Source organism: Pipistrellus kuhlii, unplaced genomic scaffold (genome assembly GCF_014108245.1).
Source record: "Pipistrellus kuhlii isolate mPipKuh1 unplaced genomic scaffold, mPipKuh1.p scaffold_m20_p_4, whole genome shotgun sequence".
NCBI lineage: Eukaryota > Metazoa > Chordata > Mammalia > Chiroptera > Vespertilionidae > Pipistrellus > Pipistrellus kuhlii.
In genome coordinates this window covers 58,775,318-58,796,438 of record NW_023425540.1, presented here as the reverse complement: position 1 = coordinate 58,796,438, position 21,121 = coordinate 58,775,318, and the positions used below count along the sequence as shown (strand labels likewise).

General features: G+C 37.4%; 1 protein-coding gene across 12 annotated transcripts in view; it reads right to left on the bottom strand.

Moving 5' to 3' along the window:
* The window catches only part of APC (APC regulator of WNT signaling pathway), a 93,229-nt gene extending 72,108 nt beyond the window's left edge, over positions 1-21,121 (bottom strand). For 7 of the 12 annotated variants that reach the window (XM_036409717.2, XM_036409720.2, XM_036409726.2 and 4 more), the window contains exon 1: positions 20,790-20,931. The gene's annotated coding sequence lies outside the window, so the exon portion shown is untranslated. Of the gene's footprint in view, positions 1-648; positions 770-20,789; positions 20,932-21,002 lie in introns of those variants that run through there. The other 5 variants (XM_036409718.2, XM_036409721.2, XM_036409728.2 and 2 more) reach the window with 2 other exon arrangements.

Genomic DNA, 21,121 nt, shown 5'->3' with positions numbered 1-21,121 from the left:
TATTTTTCTGCCACCCTCTTTACAGGGAGTTAGTTCACTTAGATGTTTTACAAAAGCAAGCACTTCTGATGACCAAATTTCACCAATCAACCAAAACCACCCTCAAGCTCAGCAATACCTGCCTCCTCCTCTTTGCCAAAGCAGCCCTTTCCTCTAGTTCAGCTCAGCCATTAGAAGCAGCTTTGTATCCCCTTTTTTGGCTACCACTGCATATGTCCCCGTAGCCAGAGAGGAAAGAAGCCTTTCAATGGGTTAAAGCTTTTGCTCTTCATCAGGGATATGCTCCATTCTTTGTTGTCCTCTACCCATTTCCTTAGGTTATTCTACTCTACTCTGTCAACAGGCATTATAAAAACAAAACCTCCTCCTATCTTCAAAAACAGCTCTTTCTCACCAGCCTCCCCTAACACTCTGACCCCTCCCCCCTTCTTCCTCTTCTGTCAAAAACCCTGGATCAGAAGCACAGGAAATCCATCTCCTGTGCTGCAGTGGAAGGGGGGAGGGGAGGAGACGCCCCTGCATCCACGCTTGGCATGTGGCAGGAGACCCTGTGCCAAGAAAAAAACCACCAGGTCCAGATAGTACGAGAAAAAAAAGTCTCCCCCCTCCCTCTGCAGCAAACCAGGGCATCGTGGCTAAAGCACCTACCCCATTTCCGAGCCCAGCAGCACCTCCATTCCGTCTCCAGTGTCACCAAGGCTGGATGCGCCAATATAGCCACATGTCGGTCACGTGAGCCTGTGCCCAGCCAATCGGTAGGTCGCCGACGGGAATGGGGAGCGCCCTGGTCCGCATCCAGCGGAATACACAGCTGCATCGCGCTCTGCTTCCCAACCCGCAGCCCGCACTCCACGCTGGGCAGCAGGGCACAGGGTCCCGCCCTGCTGCATAAGCAGCTGAGCCCTAACCTGCTCTGAGGCTTGGGGGTATGCCCTCACTACCCCTCCCCCTCCACCAGGCAACCCACCGAAGCTTAAGGAAGCGGTCATGCATAATAGATAGGGTGGGGTAGGTCCACATGGTGGAAAGATTAGCATGAGATGCTGGAAGTAGGTAATAAATTACATCTCATTCGCTAAGATTTACATATTTGCAGCACAGATAAAAAGAATACATTATAATAAATAATGTCATATTACAAATCACTGATTTGTTAGGTAAATCACTCAAACTATGTTTGAATTAAAAATACAGTTACCAGAAAAGCTATGACAATGTGGCCAAATCATGGAGTCACTGGGTTAAATCTTTTTTTTTTAAAATATATTTTATTGATTTTTAACAGAGAGGAAGGGAGAGAGATAGAGAGCTAGAAACGTCGATGAAAGAGAAACATCAGCTAGATGCCTCTTGCACACCCCCTACCGGGGATGTGCCCGCAACCAATGTACTTGTCCTTGACCGGAATCGAACCTGGGACCTTTCAGTCCGCAGACCGTCGCTCTACCACTGAGCCAAACCGGCTTCGGCTGGGTTAAATCTTTGCTCCTGCCACTTATTAGCTCTGTGATTTTAGTCATTTAAAGGCTGTGCTTCAATTTCTTCTACAAAAAACAGGAGAAGTATGGAACAGGGAAAGTAATATATATGAAGCAATATTTAGAGCAGCCACTGTCACTGTAAGTACTGTTGGCTACTAGAAATCTGAGATTTAAATGAACACTCAATGCAAATTCTGTATTTCATTTAAATCTAACCAAGTAAAGCTTACATTACTAATTTTATGAGTTAGTAATACAAAAATCCAAATAGTAAAACATTTAAAATGTGATTTAAATAGGAGCAAACCAATTTTCATGATCTATTTTAAATTTAAAAGGATATACTTAACTTCAGGGTCTTTTAGTGAAACTAAACCTTTTTTTAATATTTACTATAATCTTTTCTTAATTTTTCAAATTAATAGCATGAAAAGAAGCAACTATTAAACAGCCGTGGATGAAAAAAAGGCTCACAAGCTCAGGGGAGGCCTGAGTGGTAAGCCTTATAAGCTCGGCGACCAAAAGCAAGCACACAGAATAGTCTGAACATAAAAATTCCTCACTAAAAGCAGGTGATGGCCGGTAGTCTTATTTTAGGCCTATGGCTTCCTTGACAAAGGTCAAGCTTTCCCTATGTGAGCCTATATTTTGTTTTTTTGCATCTAAGATAACAAACTTTGAAAATTGAGAGTATTATTCTCTAGACCCCTCAAGTCACAACCATCAGAGCATGAGACCATAGAACCCCTCACTGTTATCTTCCTCCCCCTGCATATCACCTCTGTGTGCTATAAATGTTAATTATTGAGTATTCTGCAACCATCAATGTAAAAGAAGTATGTGTTTCTCTATTTTGCCTTTTTATCCAATCCTAGCGACCTCCCCTCCCCCACACCCACTTTGCTTTCAGCCACATCCTTAATCTACCACCAATGGATTTCATGTAACCCTCCTTACATCTCCTTTTATTCTTGTGTATAAAATAAACTGCCAAACTGCCATTCTCAATCCACTGAGATTTTGCTTACCAGCAACTGTCATCAGTTTGGTTCAAATAAACTCACAAAATTCTCTACAGATTTGGATGTTTCTTATAGCAACAACGTATATTTGGAGCAATTTTAATTTATTAAAAATTGCTTAAATTAGAAAAGAAGGCATCCAAATTGGAAAAGAAGTGAAATAGTCATTATTCACAGATATGATATTGTACACAAAAAAACTTAAAGACTCCATCAAAAAACTACTAGATTTAATGAATTCAGCAATGTAGCAGGATACAAAAATCAACACTCAGAAATCTATGGCTGCTTTATACACCAATAATGAACTCATAGAAAGAGAAACTTTAAAAACATCCCATTTACCAATGCAACAAAAAAGTTAAGATACCTAGGAATAAACTGAACTAAGGAGGTAAAAGATCTGTACTCAGAAAATTACAGGACACTGAAAAAAAGAGATAGAGGAAGAAATAAACAAATGAAAGCATATACCAGGTTCATGGGTTGGTAGAATCAGTATCACTAAAATGTCCATAGTACCCAAAGCAATCTATAGATTCAATGCAATTCCCATTAAAATACCAACAGCATATTTCACAGACCTAGAACAAGCTCTCCAAAAATTCATATGGAATTTTAAAAAAGACCCTGAATAGCTGCAGCAATCCTGAGAAAGAAGAACAAAGTAGGTGGGATCTCAATAGCAGATTTCAAGCTGTATTACAAAGCCACTGTTCTCAAATCAGTCTGGTACTGGCACAAGAACAGACACAAGGACCAAAGGAACAGAACAGAGAACCCAGAAATTGACCCAAGCCAGTGGTTGGCAAACTGCAGCTCAGAGCCACATGAAGCTTGAGAGCTCCGGTTTGCTGCACTGTTGACTAATGAGTTTGCTGACCACTGACCCAAGCCATTATGCTCAATTAATATTTGACAAAGGAGGCAAGAACATATAAAGGAGTTAAGACAGTCTCTTTAATAAATGGTGTTGGGAAAATTGGACAGATACATGCAAAAGAAATAAAACTAGACCAGCAACTTATACCATACACAAAAATAAATTCAAAAAGGATACAGGACTTAAACATAAGACGGGAAACCATAAAATCTTAGAAGAATTCATAGGCAGCAAAATATCAGACATATATAGTAGCAATATCTTTACCGATACTGCTCCTACTAGGACAATGGAAATTAAGGAGAAAATAAACAAATGGGACTACATAAAAATAAAAAGCTTCTGCACAGCAAAAGAAACCACAAATAAAACAACAAGAAAGCCCATTGCATGGGAGAACATATTTGTCAATGTTATCTCTAATAAAATTTTAATTTCCAAAATTTTCAGGGAACTCATACAACTTTAAAAAAAAGGAAGATTAACAATCCAATAAAAAAAATGGGCAAAGAACCTAGACAGATACTTTTCAAGAGAGGACATACAGAAGGCTGAAGACATATATGAAAACATGCTCAAAATCACTAATCATTCCAGAGGTGCAAATCAAAACAAAAATGATGTACCACCTCACATCTGTCACCTCACATGGCTATCATCAATAAATCAACAAATGACAAGTGTTATTAAGGATGTGAGAAAAAGGAACCCTTATGCACTGCTGGTGGGAATGCAGACTGGTGCAGCCATTGTGGAAGACAGTATGGAGTTTCCTCAAAAAATTAAAAATGGAACTCCCATTTGACCCAATAATCCCACTTCTAGGAATATATCCCAAGGAATCAGAAACAACAATCAGAAAGGATATATACACTCCTATGTTCATAGCAGCAAAATTTATAATAGCTAAGATTTGGAAACAGCCTAAGTGCCCATCAGCAGATGAGTGGATTAGAAAACTGTGTTACACATTTACACAATGGAATACTACGCTGCTGTAAAAAAAGAAGAAACTCTTACCATTTGCAACAGCATGGATGGAACTGAAGAGATTATACTAAGTGAAATAGCCAGTAGGAGAAAGATAAACATCACATGATCTCACTTATTTGTGGAATATAATGAACAACATAAACTGATGAACAAAAATAAAGTCACAGTCATAGAAGCATCCAACCGACAGTCCAACCAAAGGGAAGGCAAGGGAAGAGTAAGAGAACAACCAAAGAACTTGTATGCATGCATATGAGCATAACCACTGGACACTGACAGTAGGCGGGTGAGGGCATGTGCTGGGGGTGGGAGCAGCTGGGGAGAAGTCAATGGGAGGGAAAAGAAGACTTATGTAATACTTTAAACAATAAAGAATTTAAATTTTTTTAAAATGTAAGAAAAGTAATACACAAACAGCAAAATGCTCAGATATACATATAAGGTGTTCATAGTAGTTATCCTTGGAATTGAAATTATGGAGTGATTTTTGCTTTTTCTTTATGGTTTTGAATATTTTTTCTTGGTCTCTCTTATAATGCCTGGTACACAGCAAATACTCTCTAAATATTTGTTACATTAACAAATGAACTGACCACATATTACTTAGGAAACTAGGAAAATTATATATTAAAAGTTTAAATAAATATAATTAGACAAACTTTCCACTCATGTTAAAATGAAGAAAACATGTGAATCAATTTCATTCTGTCTTAAATATCCTATTTGTCAGGATGACTTAATTTTACAAAAGGCTTTCAAAATCCTCTTACTCAAAGTGCATGATTCACTGAACATGACTTAACCATTTATATAGTCATTGACTATTTGTGACAAATTCAAACAGATATTCCTCATAAAGCCTAAAAATGTACCCTGTCCTTTCTGGAGAGAAAAAGACCCTTCAAAACAAAGAATACTTTGTAGCAGCTCCTAAAAATAAGGTCTCAGTACCCTAAGAAACATCTTTAATAATTCTTGACTCAGACAATGATTCAAATATTATTTAGCAAACCAGTTTATAGCCAAAATATTCGTTATGGTTTTTACTATTTGTATTATAGAACTTAGTGATTCAAATGATAAAATTTTAAAGAAACCTAATGTTCAAAGAAACCTATGAACATTACATGTTCATTAATCACTATGATTCATATCTAAAAGCAAGCCAATCTAAAAATGTTTCATTTTACAATGTTGCCAACTGAGTTAATTCAGTAAGATTTTCAAACCAGTTTCCTTAGAGATTCCATAAAGTTTTGATTTGAATTTCATTTTTAAAATATAGTCAGCTTTTAAAAAATATATAATAAAAAATGTATGCAATCAAAATATAGTGGGCCAAATTTGAACACAACAAAGATCACTCAAGCATTAATTTGTGCCACTAGGTTTCTACATATCTCAGAATAAAGCTCCTGCCATCCCTGCTTAAAAATGTCATACACACTACATATACAGTAAAGTTAAAAATATTTTCTGACAAAAAATAAATACAGAAATAAATTGAATCTTAAGGCTATTGTAAGACGGGCATTGACAAACATGCCCCTGATTTAAAATATCTGTGGTTCATTATAATTATCTTGACTATTTTTAGTAAATGTTCAAAAGTAAATGTAAAATATGAACATACAACCCACCTTTAAAAAAGCACATAAACTTCTGAACCTGACATGCATAAATGGGATGGCGACATGGAATCATGGAAGTATTTCAGAAGGAAGGTGAGGGTGGTGGGGAATGATTAACCAGGGAACTTACATGCACAGAAGCATAGCCTATGGACACAGACAATAGTGTGTTGAAGGGCTGGGAGGGGTGGGTGTGGGATGAAAGGGGTCAATGGGAAAAAAAAGGGGGACATATGTAATAGTTTCAAGAATAAAGATAATTTTTTTTAATTAAAAAGTTACTTGTTCCATTACTATCATCCTGATGATTACTGCTGCACCTGGCTCTGTAGTAGATGTTCAATTAATATTTATTGAATTAATGCATTATTAATCATTAGGAAAAGTGAAAACAAAAAACTCAAACAGCCTTCAAAATGTCTATGTGGAGTCCACAATAAATATTTCTTAACAGAAATTTTTATCAGTGAAATAACTAAAGAGTTCTCTGAAACATATCTATAACAAAATTTCTTTAAATTCAGGAGACATTTTTATGCTAACTTAATTAAATAATGAAAGATAAACAGAGTCTGGAGCCATGGCAAATACAAGGTAATGTCTGGTAGTGAGCACATCAGTAAAGCCAAAAGAAATCACAGAAATTATGAATAAATCAATAATGGCTACTCTGAGATAATTCTGTTTTACTGCCCCTGTATGTTAAATACGTTCAATTTGTATTAAGTTAAATATGCCCTGGTGTTATTCTAGTGAATATGCTACATTTCAGAGTAAAAAGATTTGGCAGATGTAATTAAGGCTATAAATTAGCTGACTTGAAAATAGGGAGATTATCATGAGTAGACCCAAACAAACCCTTAAAAGCTTCAAACAATTCACTTACTTCCCAATGAACTAGAGTAAATTTCCTTACCTTGGTTTATAAGACTGTGTAACCTTGCTCCTGCTCTCACTCCTACTCTCCTCCCCTGCATCTCCCTCCTTTTCCTCTTTCTTATGTCTGTTCACTGTGATCTAGTTCATAAGTCGATGTTTAACCACTGACCCATGATAGCTGGGCCCAACTCCAAAATCGTAATAAAAAATCTTAATTACCATAGTTCTAATCGTGGAAGCATACCTCTTATCCCTCTAGCTCACCCAACTACCTCCAAATGCAATATTCCTTTACCTCACTGCGTTCTTGAATTCCATGTTCTCATCATTTTTCAATATCATCTTTGTTATCCTCCTTTGGCTAGCATTAACCATTCCTGTTCAATCAATCAAACCTTTCATTCCTTTCTCCTATTACATTTCGCTGTTAAAACTCCAATTCTGATTGAACTGAACTATTATTTCACTTTGCATGCCTGCATCAGAACATTTTATTATTTAGGAAGGGGGGAAATCAGATAACAGGACTGGATGGTATCACTTTAAATTCACAAATATAAACATGAAAGGACATTTAACATTGCCTGAAGACACTACTGTTTTTCTTAGAAAGTCTCTTTTTCCAGTCTCCAAGTTAACTTCTTCATATTGGTTTTCTCTCTTCAAAGCTGTAATAGATTTATGTTCTTACCTATAACACTCTTGAGTTGAAGTCTACTGCATTCCATTAGAGAGAAGTTCCCTCATATTTCCTCACCAAGACTATTCTGTTTCTTCCTATTAAAATGAAAAACAAACAAAAAACACACCCTTGCTCCTCACTTGAGCAATGGGTTCCAACTACTCTTGTCTTTTCAAGAAGTCACCTTTGATTAGCTCCTCTCTCTCCTGTATAATCATTTTCTCCTTTTCTACTGAATCATTTCCATAAACACACAAACATACTCCAGTGTCAGTCATCTTTACAAACTCCCCACACACACACACACAGACCCTAGATATGACCTCATTTCTCTGTTCTATTCACAGCAAAATTTCTTGATCTAGTAGCCTTCACTTACTGACTCAATTTTTTCACCTCTAACTCACTCTTTAACCTACCTTAATTCTAAACAATTTCTTGACATCCAACTGTCCAGATCACCAATTACTACTATGTGGTTAAATTCCACTGCATTTCAACTTAGTATAACAAACACTTTAAGTTATATTAAAAAAGCACATCACTTTCTTTTACCTGAAACAGATATTCTCTTGGCCTCCATGACATATTCTCCTGGTATTACTTTATCCTCTAATACCCTTTAATGGTTTTGCCTCTTCATTTGTCTTCTAAAAGATGGAGTTTCTCAGGGATTGTGCTAGGACTGCTTTCTCTCTTCAATTTTTTCTCACCTAGTCCTAAGGCTTTAAACATCATTTATATAATGCTAAATCTCAAATTTTTATCTCCATCCTGACCATCTCCTCTAAAATATCCAACTATCTAGCTGATATTTCACTTGGATGTGCGAGTTATTTAAGACATTTGATTTATAAATCTCTCTGCATCCTCCCTACCAGATTTAAATCTTTCACATTCTTACTCCTCTAAAGATCATCCTCAAACATATCATATAGGCAATATTTTTCTCAGTTTTATCATATAGCAGCAACCTTATTCTTCCATACTCTTCCAGCAGAATATGCCAGCACCTTACATTTTTTATTACAGCTTTAACTCATTATTTTGTAAATGAAAGATACACATTTCCACTAAGATTTCTGAATGACAACTGGACCCCAATAATAGGTTAAAGTATCAACATCTATAAACAAGGAGCCAAGATTTCACTAACATGTTATAGCTAGAGAATGTATCCTACAATTTTTAAGAGTATGACAGCATTAGTATCTTTATACATTCCCAGTTTATGTGAGTCTTCTTCTCATCAGACATCAAACATAATAAAAAATAAATCACTGCAAAATGTTTGGCAATCAAACAAGCATTTTCCTGAGTAGTGCATAAACAACAAAAAGGTGTGTAGCGTTCTGAAGGCCTTGGGCTTCTTTTGCATAAATTCACCTTGAAATCACCAAATATAAGAATACTTATCCAATCCTTATTTAAATTGGAGGGTTGAGAATGTAGTTTGGAGGTACCACAACCAATGTCTAAGAAATTCTCAATGATCTTTAAATCTATTAGCTATTCCAGCATTTGTATAATGATTTCCCATGCTGATTAGAGCTGACCTGTGTAACCATTAAGATATTGAAGAAGTGTGTGACTTCTGAGACTAGGTCAAAAAGACATTGTGGCTTCCACCTTGGTCTTCTGTACTGTTCACTCTGGAGCCAGCTACCCACCGGGTGGACTAAATATGCTAAATGTTAACGGAAGAACAATATCATTCATCCACTGTCTGAAGTACTTAGTCTAACACAAGGACTGTTTCATGGGGGATATTACTGAAGTAAAAATCTTCAGGAAACGTAACAGTGGAACTCAGGAACATATGCTGAGGTTGAATGTCAATATCAACTGAACTCTGAATTTAGTCATAGATAGCAAACTTTAAGAGTTAAACACTAAATTTACAAATTGAATTTAAGAAGTATAAAATTGCATTTGTAATGAATATATGGATAATCAAGACACATTAACACTTACCAGGTATTAATAGTTACTGATAAATCATCTACTAGCTTTGCCCTAATATCATATGACTGAAAAGCACTTCAGGAAACTATGAAGAGGGAGAGAGCTGGATTTTCAGTTTAATTTTCTTTTTTAGTCTCTGTTTTCACATGTTTAAAATGGGAAATAAGTAGGAAAGGTGAGCACGTGAGAGACCTAATGATATCTAGGGTCTCTTCCAGTTTTAAAATTCTTTGTCAACTCATTTAATCCTTCAATTTTCTGAAGGTAAGTGAGGAAACCTAAATTAAGAACTGCTTAAATCTAACAAAGCAAGGAAGTAAAGAAACTATAAATAACAAGAATTTTCAACTTACTATTTTCTTTTAGTTGAGAGAAAAAAGAGCCAAGTAGATACATATAAGAATTCTACGTTTTCTTAAAAGAGAACTGCTTTTGCATTTTGTTGATGAATAAATGTAGTCACAAAGTGATGGGTATGATTAACTCAAGTCAAATGTCTTTAAAACAAAAATATAATGGGTATGTTATATTAAATTTTGTACACCCCCTACCCATAGAAGAATGTCAATTTATGTAAAGACTGCTCCAGTTTAGTGTGCCAGTAGGATTTCTTTTTAAAAAAATTAATATATTTTTATTGATTTCAGAGAGGAAGGGAGAGAGAGACAGAAACATCTATGATGAGAGAGAATCATGGATTGGCTGCCTCCTGCAAGTCCCCCACTGGGGATCAAGCTCATAACCCAGACAAATGCCCTTGACTGGAATTGAACCTGGGGACCTTTCAGATCGCAGGCTGACATTCTATCCACTGAGCCAAACCAGCTAGGGCAGTGGTCAGCAAACTGCAGCTCGAGAGCCACATGCGGATCTCAAGCCGTGATTTGCCGCTCTGTTGACTAATGAGTTTGTCAATCACTGAGCTAAGGTAAGATTTCTTTATTTATGTCTTTTCCTCCTATTAATCTCAGAAATCAAATGAAATTATACATTTTTCTTTTTCTTTATTGATTAAGGTATTACATATATGTCCTTATCCCTTCATTAACCTCCCTCCACCTCCCTCCACTCATGTCCTCACTCTCCTGGTGTCTGTGTCCATTGGTTAGGCTTATATGCATACATGCAAGTCCTTTGGTTGATCTCTTACCCTTACCCTTCCTTTCCCCTACTTTCCCTCTGAAGTTTGTCTGATCAATGCTTCTCTGTCTCTGAATTATACACATATTTTAAATACACGTGGGTAAAGAGATTAAAGATATTCTGTCCCTGAGATATACAAACAACACTAAAAAACACAACATTCACATAGCATATAGACAGCAGTCATATTAATTATTAGAAATCAACCTGCTTCCACTCAAACATACTAAAGAACAAATTTGATTTCAGTCCCTCCTCGGCTCAGTGCATTCTCCTCCCTCTTCACATATCTCCACTTCAAAAAGGTTCACGTTATATCCTCTTTGTTCACTGGCAATTCCTATACCAATGTACTACCTACATACTACAAGTATTTACATCTATGCCAGCCAAATAAAATATCCTCTGTCCTCTCCCCTTGGGACTTTGCAAAGTAATAGGAATTTATGTGATAACACATGTGTAAGTATTAAATGGAAACAGATTAATGTTTATATTTTCCAGGAATCTCATTTGTACTAAAAAAGAGCTTAAACACACAGGAATGATTAATGTAGAAATGTTAAAATCCTCTTTGAACAAGTTAGTTAAAATATATATATATATCTGGACTTCAACTTGTAGAAATAGCAGACTAGGAAATCCAGAACAATCATTCTGAAGTCAATTTTAAAAGATAGGCAAAGTATTAAAAGAATCTTCTTAACATCAAGTAACTACCAAATAGTAAGGAATAAATTACCAGCTCAAATCCACCAAGTCTTGAAACCCAAAAAGGTGAGCTTAGATTTTACCTTTTGTGGGTTTTCCAACAAAGAAGCAGCACTTACGAAGCTGAATTTTGTGATCTGTTGCCTGTCTTGCAGGACTGGGAGACAAAAGATGGAATTTAGGACCTACCAATGATAAGGACTGTAGTAAAAACACCCTTGGCATTGGGCTGGGACTCTAAAGAGAGGCACCCTAAGAAGAGTAAGAAGAACCAGAAAGTGGCCCAAAAAAGTAAAAAATTTGAAGTTGGATCAAGATGATCTTATATTCCCAGGCAATAGCAAATGAAAATCTTCTCTAGAGAAAAAGTAACTTCATCTTATATATTAAATTACTTCTACAACAGAAAACAGAATCATACCAAGAGACTTGACAATATTGGAATTATCACTACATTCAATGGAATAAAAGACAGCTTAGTTTAACTATTTGCGCTTAGAACTAAAAACTATAAAAAGTGACATGAAGAAAACACACACAAACATATAGTACTAAAAGATAAAATAACCTAGGAATTTATTGGATGGGTTAACAACAGATTAGTAGAACTAGGTGAAAACACTTTGAACTTTTAAGATAGGTCAGACCAAACTATCCAGAATAAAAACTAGGAGGACAAAAAAGAAGAACAAAAAATGGGGTAAAAATTTGAATAAGACAGTCTAACATACTAAACTGGAGTTCCAAAAAGATCAGAAGAACATGGAATAAAAGAAATATTTGAAAAAAATAATGGCTAAGAAATTTCCAAGACTTACAAAAGATACCCATCCAGACATTCATGAAGCCCAAAGAATCCAATGCCTAACCACAGCATAGTAATAGAACAGAAAATCAAATATAAAAATCTTTAAAAAGAAGCCAAAAAAAAATAATAATAATTTTAAAAGGAAAAAGAGACACAAAGACCTGAGGTCTCAAAAGCAATGGAATGTGTTAAAATAAAGTAACCACCAACACAAAATGTACTGAACTAAAGTCACTCCTAACCTAGAATTCCATACCTAGCAAAAATATCCTTCAAAAGTGGGGTAAAGATGTTTTCAGGTAAACAGACTAAAGTAATTTAGTTCTAAAAGGCATGTTTCAAATTCTTCAAGATCAAATAAAATGATCCTAAGTGGGAAACCATAGGAAACAGAAAAACATGATAAATACATATTTTAACCGAGTGGTCGACAAACTCATTAGTCAACAGAGCCACAGTTTGCCGACCACTGCATTAACCTAAACTAAATATTGACAGCATAAAACAGTAACAATAACGAGGGAAAAATAAAACAATTATTAAATGCACAATGAGCCCTAGCCAGTTTGGCTAAGTGGTTAGCATCGGCATGCGGGACTGAAGGGTCCCAGGTTTGTTTCCAGTCAAGAAGGAGTATATACTTGGTTTGTGGGCTTGATCCCCAGTTGGGGGCGTGGCAGGAGGCAGATGATCAATATTTTCTTTCATCATTGATGTTTCTCTCTCTCCCTCTCCCTTCTTCTCTGAAATCTATAAAAATATATTTAAAAATAATAAAAATAAAATGCACATTATATAAGTAGGACTGTGAGTAAGTAGAATTAAAATTAAAGTGAATCATCTGGGAAGAGGATAAAAGTATTGATTAACATCAGACTTTATAAGACTCATATTGCAATTTCTCAGATAACTAGTAAAAGAGAAAAAGAGGTAATAATTTCCAAATAATAATGGGGATAAATCTGAACAATAAAATAGTCAACTTATCTAATGGCAAGAAAGGAGAGAAAAGGGAACAATTATTAGGGTAGATATAAAGTTCATAATAAGATGGGAGATTTAAATCCAACCATGTCACACAGGAGACACAACTAAAACACAAGAATTCAGAAAGGTTGGATGCAAAAGAATGGAAGAAAAATATACATTGCAAACCATAAAAAGAAAGCTGGTACTGTTATATCAATCCCAAACAAAGCAGCCCTTAATAGAAAAAGCACTGTCAGAATAAAAGAGGAACACTTCATACTGGTAAAGTCACTAAGAAGTTATAACTATTACACATTTCTAATAACTACCATATTTTTCGGACCATAAGACGCACTTTTTTCCCCCCAGAAGTGGGGGGGAAAAGTCCCTGCGTCTTATGGTCCAAATATAGCCTACACATATACTTTAAAAAAAAAGTTTTTTTTACTTGCCCGGCTCTGTGTGGTCTCTGTGTGCTTGCCCGGCTCTAAAATGGTTCTAAATGCTGCTGTTTACTTTACAGGGTTGATTACATGTGTTTATGGCTGTGATGTTGGGTTTTAATGCACATAAAATATTTTAGGACACTATTTGTTTCAGAATCTTTTTTTCTTCATTTCCCTTCTCTAAAAACTGGTGCACCTTATGGTCCGGAGCGTCTTATGGTCCGAAAAATACGGTAACTTTACTCTCAAATATCTAAAGCAAAAGTTGAGAGAACTACAAGGGAAAATAATAAAATCCATTATCAAATCCACAATCATGATGGGAGATTTAACACACCCTTTTCTATAATATAACTGATAGATATGAGAAAAGATCACTAATGATGCTTAATATTTTAAATACAAGGTTAACAAACATGACCTAATGAATATAGAATATTGCACTCAATAAATGCAGAGAGAAAAAAGGCAATACATTGAGACATAGTGCATATCTCAAATTTTAAAGGTCTAAAATCACAGACCTTTGAAAAATAGAATGTGTTCTCTGATTACACTGTAATATTAAAAATCAAAACAAATTTAAAAATAACTAGAAAATCTCCATGTTTAGAAATTAAGAGATATAATTTAAATTTCCAAACTAATACAAAAGTCAAAGTAGAAACTAGAATTAGAAAATATTTTATAACATGAATTATAAAAACACGATATATAAAAGTTTGAGTATTATAACTAGCTAAAACAGTGCTTAATAGGGAAATGTTTAGCAATGTGAACTAATGTCCCCAAAACATTCAATTTAAAAAAATTTAAATGTTGAAAATATTGAACAGTAGTGAACTACAAGAAATTAACAAAGGAACAAAAGAGTAAGCCCCAAAAGTAAAAGAAATAAAGAGCACGAATCAATACAACAGAAAACAAGCATACAATAAAAAGAATCATTAAGATTCAAAATTTGGTTCTTTTCAAAGACTACTAATTTCTGGTGAGACTGATAAAAGAAAAGAGAATGTACATATAGCCAATATCAGACAGGGAGAACAGCACTGGGATGGTGAATGTTGGTGTTCCATTTCTTGACTCGGGTAATGACTTCATGTGTTTTATGTATTATTTGCAATATATGTTGAAGCAATCCTTAGAGATGATGAAAAGGTTGACCTAGTCTATCACTCAAGTGCAGCCATTGTGTAGGTCCTAATTTTTGCCCCATTATGATTCATTTCAAACCAATTAACATATATTGGGCCTATAAAACATTGTGCAATCTGACAACATGCCTTATGAACTTTAAAAATGTTTGTATACTGCCCTGGCCAGTTTGGCTCAGTGGATAGAGCGATGGCCTGAGAACTGAAGGGTTCCAGGTTCAATTCAAGTCAAGGGCACATGCCCTGGTTGCAGGCTCAACCCCCAGTGGGGGGCATGCAGGAGGCGGCTGATCGATGATCCTCTCTCATCATTGACGTTTCTATTCATTAATGTTTTGATCTTTCTCTCTCCCTCTCTGAAATCAATTTTTAAAAAGTTTGTATCCTATAATCCAGTAATTCCATTGTCAATGAACCTATCTTAAAGGTCAAAATAAAGAGGAAAAAGAATTTAAAATGTGCTAAGATGTTCATTGCATACATGATTTTAAAAATGGGAAACAACTAAATAACCAACTACAAGGATTTGTTAAAAATAATTCCTTCAATGGGATTACTATACAGTCAATAAAAATAAGATTTACAAAATATTCTAGGAAATGTATACAACTAATGTTAAAAAAAAAAAAAAAAAAAAAGTAGACACATATAAAAGGGAGGAGAAAAAGGCCTAAGCACAGAAAAAGAGAGAAAATGAAAGTAGGAAGAAGGGAGTAGTGGAAAACTATACTGGTTTTCTTTATATGATGAGCTTATGGATGTGTACTTTTCATTGCATTTCCTGAATTTTCTTTAATGACTATTTAATAGTAGGTATATTACAAGAACTGAAGCAAATAATTATAAACTTAATGTATCCTAAATATAGAAAGTAACTACTTCAAACTGTACTTTTAAAATTTTTAATTTTTATCTCAATATGGTATTTATTAGGCAAATTATTCCCTAATATTTAAATTATAAAAATTAATGATATGCTAACTTTTAGAGATGAGATAATTTCTAATTATAGTTAGTATTTAAAATAATATAATTTTAAAAATAATTAGATCTCCAAAGATATATCATTTTCAGCTTACTTGCCTAATCAAGAGATGGGAGGGTAAACTTCCTCCTGCTTTTTTAATATATTTTATTGATTTTTTACAGAGAGGAAAGAAGAGGGAGAGAGCTAGAAACATCGATGAGAGGGAAATATCTATCAGCTGCTTCCTGCACACCCCCTACTGGGGATGTGCCCGCAACCAAGGTACATGCTCTAGACTGGAATCAAACCTGGGACCCCTGAGTCTGCAGGCCGACACTATCCACTGAGCCAAACCAATTAGGGCTCCTCCTGCTTTTGATGGCTGTGTGAAAACCTGATACAGGGAGCAGAAAGAGCATGAGAAGACAAACCTGTGCACAAAGTCAGCACACTAAAGATAAAGACGGAAAGAACCTGGATTCTTGATAACATTGTACAGTTCAATTGATTAACCATGAAATCCTCCAACTCTGGACTTTTTTTTTTTTTTTTTAATGTGAGCTACTGTTTAAATCAGTTAGTTAGGTATTATATAACCTGGGGCCGAACTAATACAAAATGTATTTAAGATCTGACAACTGATTGAAAGTAGGAGAACAACCAAGATGACTAAAGTTTCAAGACTGGGTGGCTGAGAGAAAAGGTGGTTAGAAAAGAGAAATTAGGAGAAAGAGGAACACAGATACACACATGCACACCTAGGTGAGTGAAAGTCAAATTGATTCAATTTGGTATGGCTTAAGCTTACAATGGCACATGTAAGATAGAGATCTACTATACCAAGCAGTTAAAGTGGGAAGCAGAGTTACAGAATTGAGAATCATCCACACAAAAAATGATAATTTATAGCATTAAAAAAATGATACAGCCCTAGCCGGTGTGACTCCGTTGGTTGGAGCATCATCGTCCCCTACACAAAAAGGTGGCAGATTCAATTCCTGGTCAAGGCACAGGTTAGATCCCTGCTCATAGTGCTTATGGGAGAATACCAATCAATGCTTCTCTTTCACATCTCTCTCTTCCTCCCCCCTCTCCTCTCTCTAAAAATCAATTTAAAAAGAAAAAGAAAAAAAAGATAAGATCACCAAGAGAACCTAGTGAAAAGCATAGAGACCCTTGAGAATACTGTCCTCAAGGGTCTCTAATTCCACCTTACCCTCATTTAGATGGAATTTAACCACTGGCTAGGCCAATCAGAATAATTTCATTCCTCCTGACAATATTGTGACAGACATGGCAGCATGATCTCCTTCGTTTATTCAATAGAGCTTAAAAATTCTGGGAAAAGTGTAGAAGAGAAGCCTTCTCTCTCCCTTTGGAAGTAAATAAAGAAAGCTATAATAATAGAAACATTGCTGATAGCCATCTTTTTCCTAGGAGGGAAGCCTGTCTGAGCATGAAGTCCAAACAGGTGGACCAAACTGAGAGAATAGCAAAAAATGGAATCTCAGCCCTGATGACATAAGCCTATGAACAAACTATTCTTTAAGCCAATTTTATCTGTACTTTTCCCAATTACGTGAGCCAATACATTTCTTTTGTTTTTATTTTATTATTTTTTTTTATTTTTTAAAATACATTTTTATTGATTTTTTACAGAGAGAAAGAGAGAGGGATAGAGAGTCAGAAACATCAATGAGAGAGAATCATCAATCGGCTGCCTCTTGCACAGCCCCACTGGGGATGTGCCCGCAACCAAGGCACATGCCCTTGACCGGAATCGAACCTGTGACCCCCTAGTCCCCAGGCCGATGCTCCATCCACCGAGCCAAACAGGTTTCGGCCATTTCTTTTGTTTTTAAACCCAGTTTGCATCCTAACTGATGTAGGGCAGGGAAGAGGTATATTTAAGAGGAAGAGCAAAGTCAAAACAGTTCAGAAAAGGTGAAGAAACTTTCAAAAGTAGGATAATTAGGAACTCCAATGCAGAAGAACCAAGATATCAGGTCATTTCATTCCTATAGGGTATATTTCAGAAATGGTCTAGGAAGCCAAAGATGACTGAGCAAAGGCCATTAGATTTGGGAATTAGGAGGTCATAAATGACTTTTCAATAGCAGTATCAGTGCTGAAATATAAAGGCGGTCAGAGTGCAAAGGAAAGACTGACGTATTTATTTATTAAGAACTCCATCATGTACCAAACACTTGGATGGACATTTAACATGTGTTAAACTCCTTTAATTAAAACCCTGTGAGGTAAGGATAACATTCTACTTTATAGATAAAGAACAGAGTCTGAGTAGTAACTTGCCCAGCCATGTAGCCACTAAGTGGTTTTAACAGCCTTCAAAACCCAGACCTACATGGCTCAAAAGTCAATGATCTTTCTAGTGTATCAGGTTAGTGGATGAAAGAATGAATCTTTAAAGAATGAAAAATCAGTGCCATGTAGGCTCACGATTCAGACTAGCTTCCTTGAACCATGCATTAGGCAGCCCTGAAAAAGTTATAAGCATGTATGTAGGCTAGGGAGGAAGAGACTGGAATGATAATGGACAGTTCCAGAGAAAGAAAGATGGGGAGGGATGATCATGGACAAATCTAAAAGAGGTTGCTCTTGAAAAAAAAAAAGGAAGGACATTTCTTCCTCAAAGATATGGGTAAAGAAATGAGACTAAAATGGAAGAAAGGCAAATAGAAGGAGTATATCTCAGATGGTTGAGATTTCTCTCAGTAAAGGAAGAGATCAAGTTATTTGCTTTAGAAACCTTTATGAAATGAGACAAAAAGGAACACAACCAACACTATCCATCAGAGAGCAGAGAGCAGAGCACAAATTGAAAATTAATGTCCTTATATAACTGTCTCTTGCATTCTTCAGGATGTCTAATAAGGAGGCTTATTCAGAATTGGGGACTGGAAAAGTAAACCTTCAGAAAGTAACCCCACCTCCAACCCCCTCATCAGTAAGGACTTAGTAAAAACTGACCACCAGGGGATTCTGGTTCAATGAGCAGAGAGGCAGAGGGGTTCATAACCAGAGGGTGAGAGATAAAAATTCGGTCCCATAAGAGTGGAAGAGTGAGAGATTTTGATTGTTTGTGGGTTAATAATGTCTTTCCACACAATGCTTCAAACTATTTTGCCAAAGGCAACGGCGAGACATGGATTGGGGTTCAGCAGTCCACTTCTCTCTTCGGAATCGACAGGCAACCATCTTTAACAACATCCAATGCTTGCTTGTGAAAAAGTGAAGTCTAGCAACAAACCAATGAGTGAACTATAACCCATACAGTCAAACATAAAATAACCACCTTTTTAAAAAATATATATATATATATATTCTTGATTTTTTACAGAGAGGAAGGGACAGAGCTAGAGAGCTAGAAACGTCGATGAGAGAGAATCATCGACCAGCTGCCTCCTGCACATCCCCTACCGGGGATGTGCGCACAACCAACTGTACATGCCCTTGACCGGAATCGAACCTGGGACCTTTCAGTCCGCAGACCGACGCTCTACCACTGAGCCAAACCGGCTTAGGCAACCTCCTTTCTTTTCAACTGAAAAATTCTACTCTAAATTTGAGAAATTCATTAAGAGGTCATAAAATCTACAGCAAAGGCGAAAACATACGATGTGTCGCAAGGCAGAACAAAAAGTAAACAAATAATGTCAAGCCAGTTATAACTCACATGTTAAAGATTTCTGGTGACAAATTCCAAAAGGGCAAGGATAGTTTGTACCTCAGTAACCTGAAAGCACCCGGCATAGCTTAAACAAACCGATATGGCTCAATTTCATGTTAACAAAAAGGGTCCCCTTTGCAATTATAAAGCACAAGCTATCATTTTTATTATAGTGCCGCGTTTACAATTTTGAGACTCAACGAATGGTCCAACCATAGGAAAAGATTCAGGGCAATCAGCCATGACAACTTGCTCTGCTACCACCACCAGGATTCTGCAGTTTGCACTTACGAACTCCGGCACCATCCCAGGTTATTGAGGAGCTTCTTTTACCATTAATTCTGACTCCTCCTTGCCCCAGTAAAAAATAAAGGAGGGAGAACGGAGACAGGCACGGACTAAATTTTATAGACTATCTCAAGAATTAGAAGGGCTGTTCAAGAATTATTGTAGAAGGGTTGTTCAGTAATAGCCACAATGGAGAATCCAAGAAATCTGAGAAGCTGAAAAAGCTTTTCTCCATTTTATCCCTTTCTAAATAGAACAAAAGGCTTGTACAATATGGATTCTTTCGTGAGTAACTTAAGCTCACAATGAATAAAAGAGTAAGTCCCTTATCCTCTCTTGTGCCATTGCATGTTCTTTTACATTCATAGGGCATTTAAAAAAAACTAAAGAAAAAAAAAACAAAACGAGCACTTCTCAATTCTTTCACTAGATCTAGACAGTTTACGCTCCACCTCAAAAGTGAAGGGGCTAAAGATTTACGATAGCCAGAAAGAGATTAATTCAGACGAATAATCACTTGCCATCACAGGCACCATTCCTCTGTTCTGCAAGAGTTCAATGGGCCACGGAGTCAAAGGCTCTCCAGTCATGCCAGTCTCCTGGGGGCTTCATTTCCTCATCAAGAGGAACAAAATTCACTGGCCTCCGGATAAGCAAGCCTTTTTTTTTCTTTCTTGTAACTCAATATGCCAGGCTATCGGGCAATCTTTCCAGACAGTTAAAAACTTTTAAAGGAAACAGAGGGTGGAAGTGAGGGAGATGGGGGGGAGGGTGGGGACGGGCGACCCACCCACCTAAGGCGGGAGGGGCCGCTCGTCGGGGAGAGGGTCCCACCGGAGCCCGGCAAGGTGCGAAGGGCGCCGGGCGCCAGGACCCCCTCCCGCGGGGTGAGGATGGAGGAGCCGCCGAGCCAGGGCCAACGGGAAGCCGGAGAGGGGCGCGGGGCGGGGAGGGGGAGGGTTTGGAGCCTGCGGAGCCGCAGAGTCGGGCCGAGCTCGCCGCTGGGGGGGTCCGCGCCGCGGCGGGGCAGAGCCGGGGAGGGAGACGCCGGCGGCGCCTGCAGCCTCACTCACCTGCCAGACGTCCGCCCCGCGGCCGGGGAAGCACGGACGCCGCCCGGGCGCTTCCTCTCCTGCGGGACGCAGCCTCGGCCGCCGCCGCCGCCGGAGCCCCAGAACCCGAGAGTGGAAAGTGGTCCCGAAGCGGGCAAAGCGGCCTCCGGACCCGAGCCCCAGGAGGCGTACATAAGGGGACGCGGGGGCCCGGGAAGGCAGTTCGTGGTTCCCCTTCCTCACCGGTACCCGACCGCGCTTCCCGGGAACAGCATCGCGCCCACCTCGGCCCGCTGTTCCCGGGCCTTCGCCCGCAGCTCCCCCCAGGCAGCGGCCGGGTTTCCGGCGGCAGC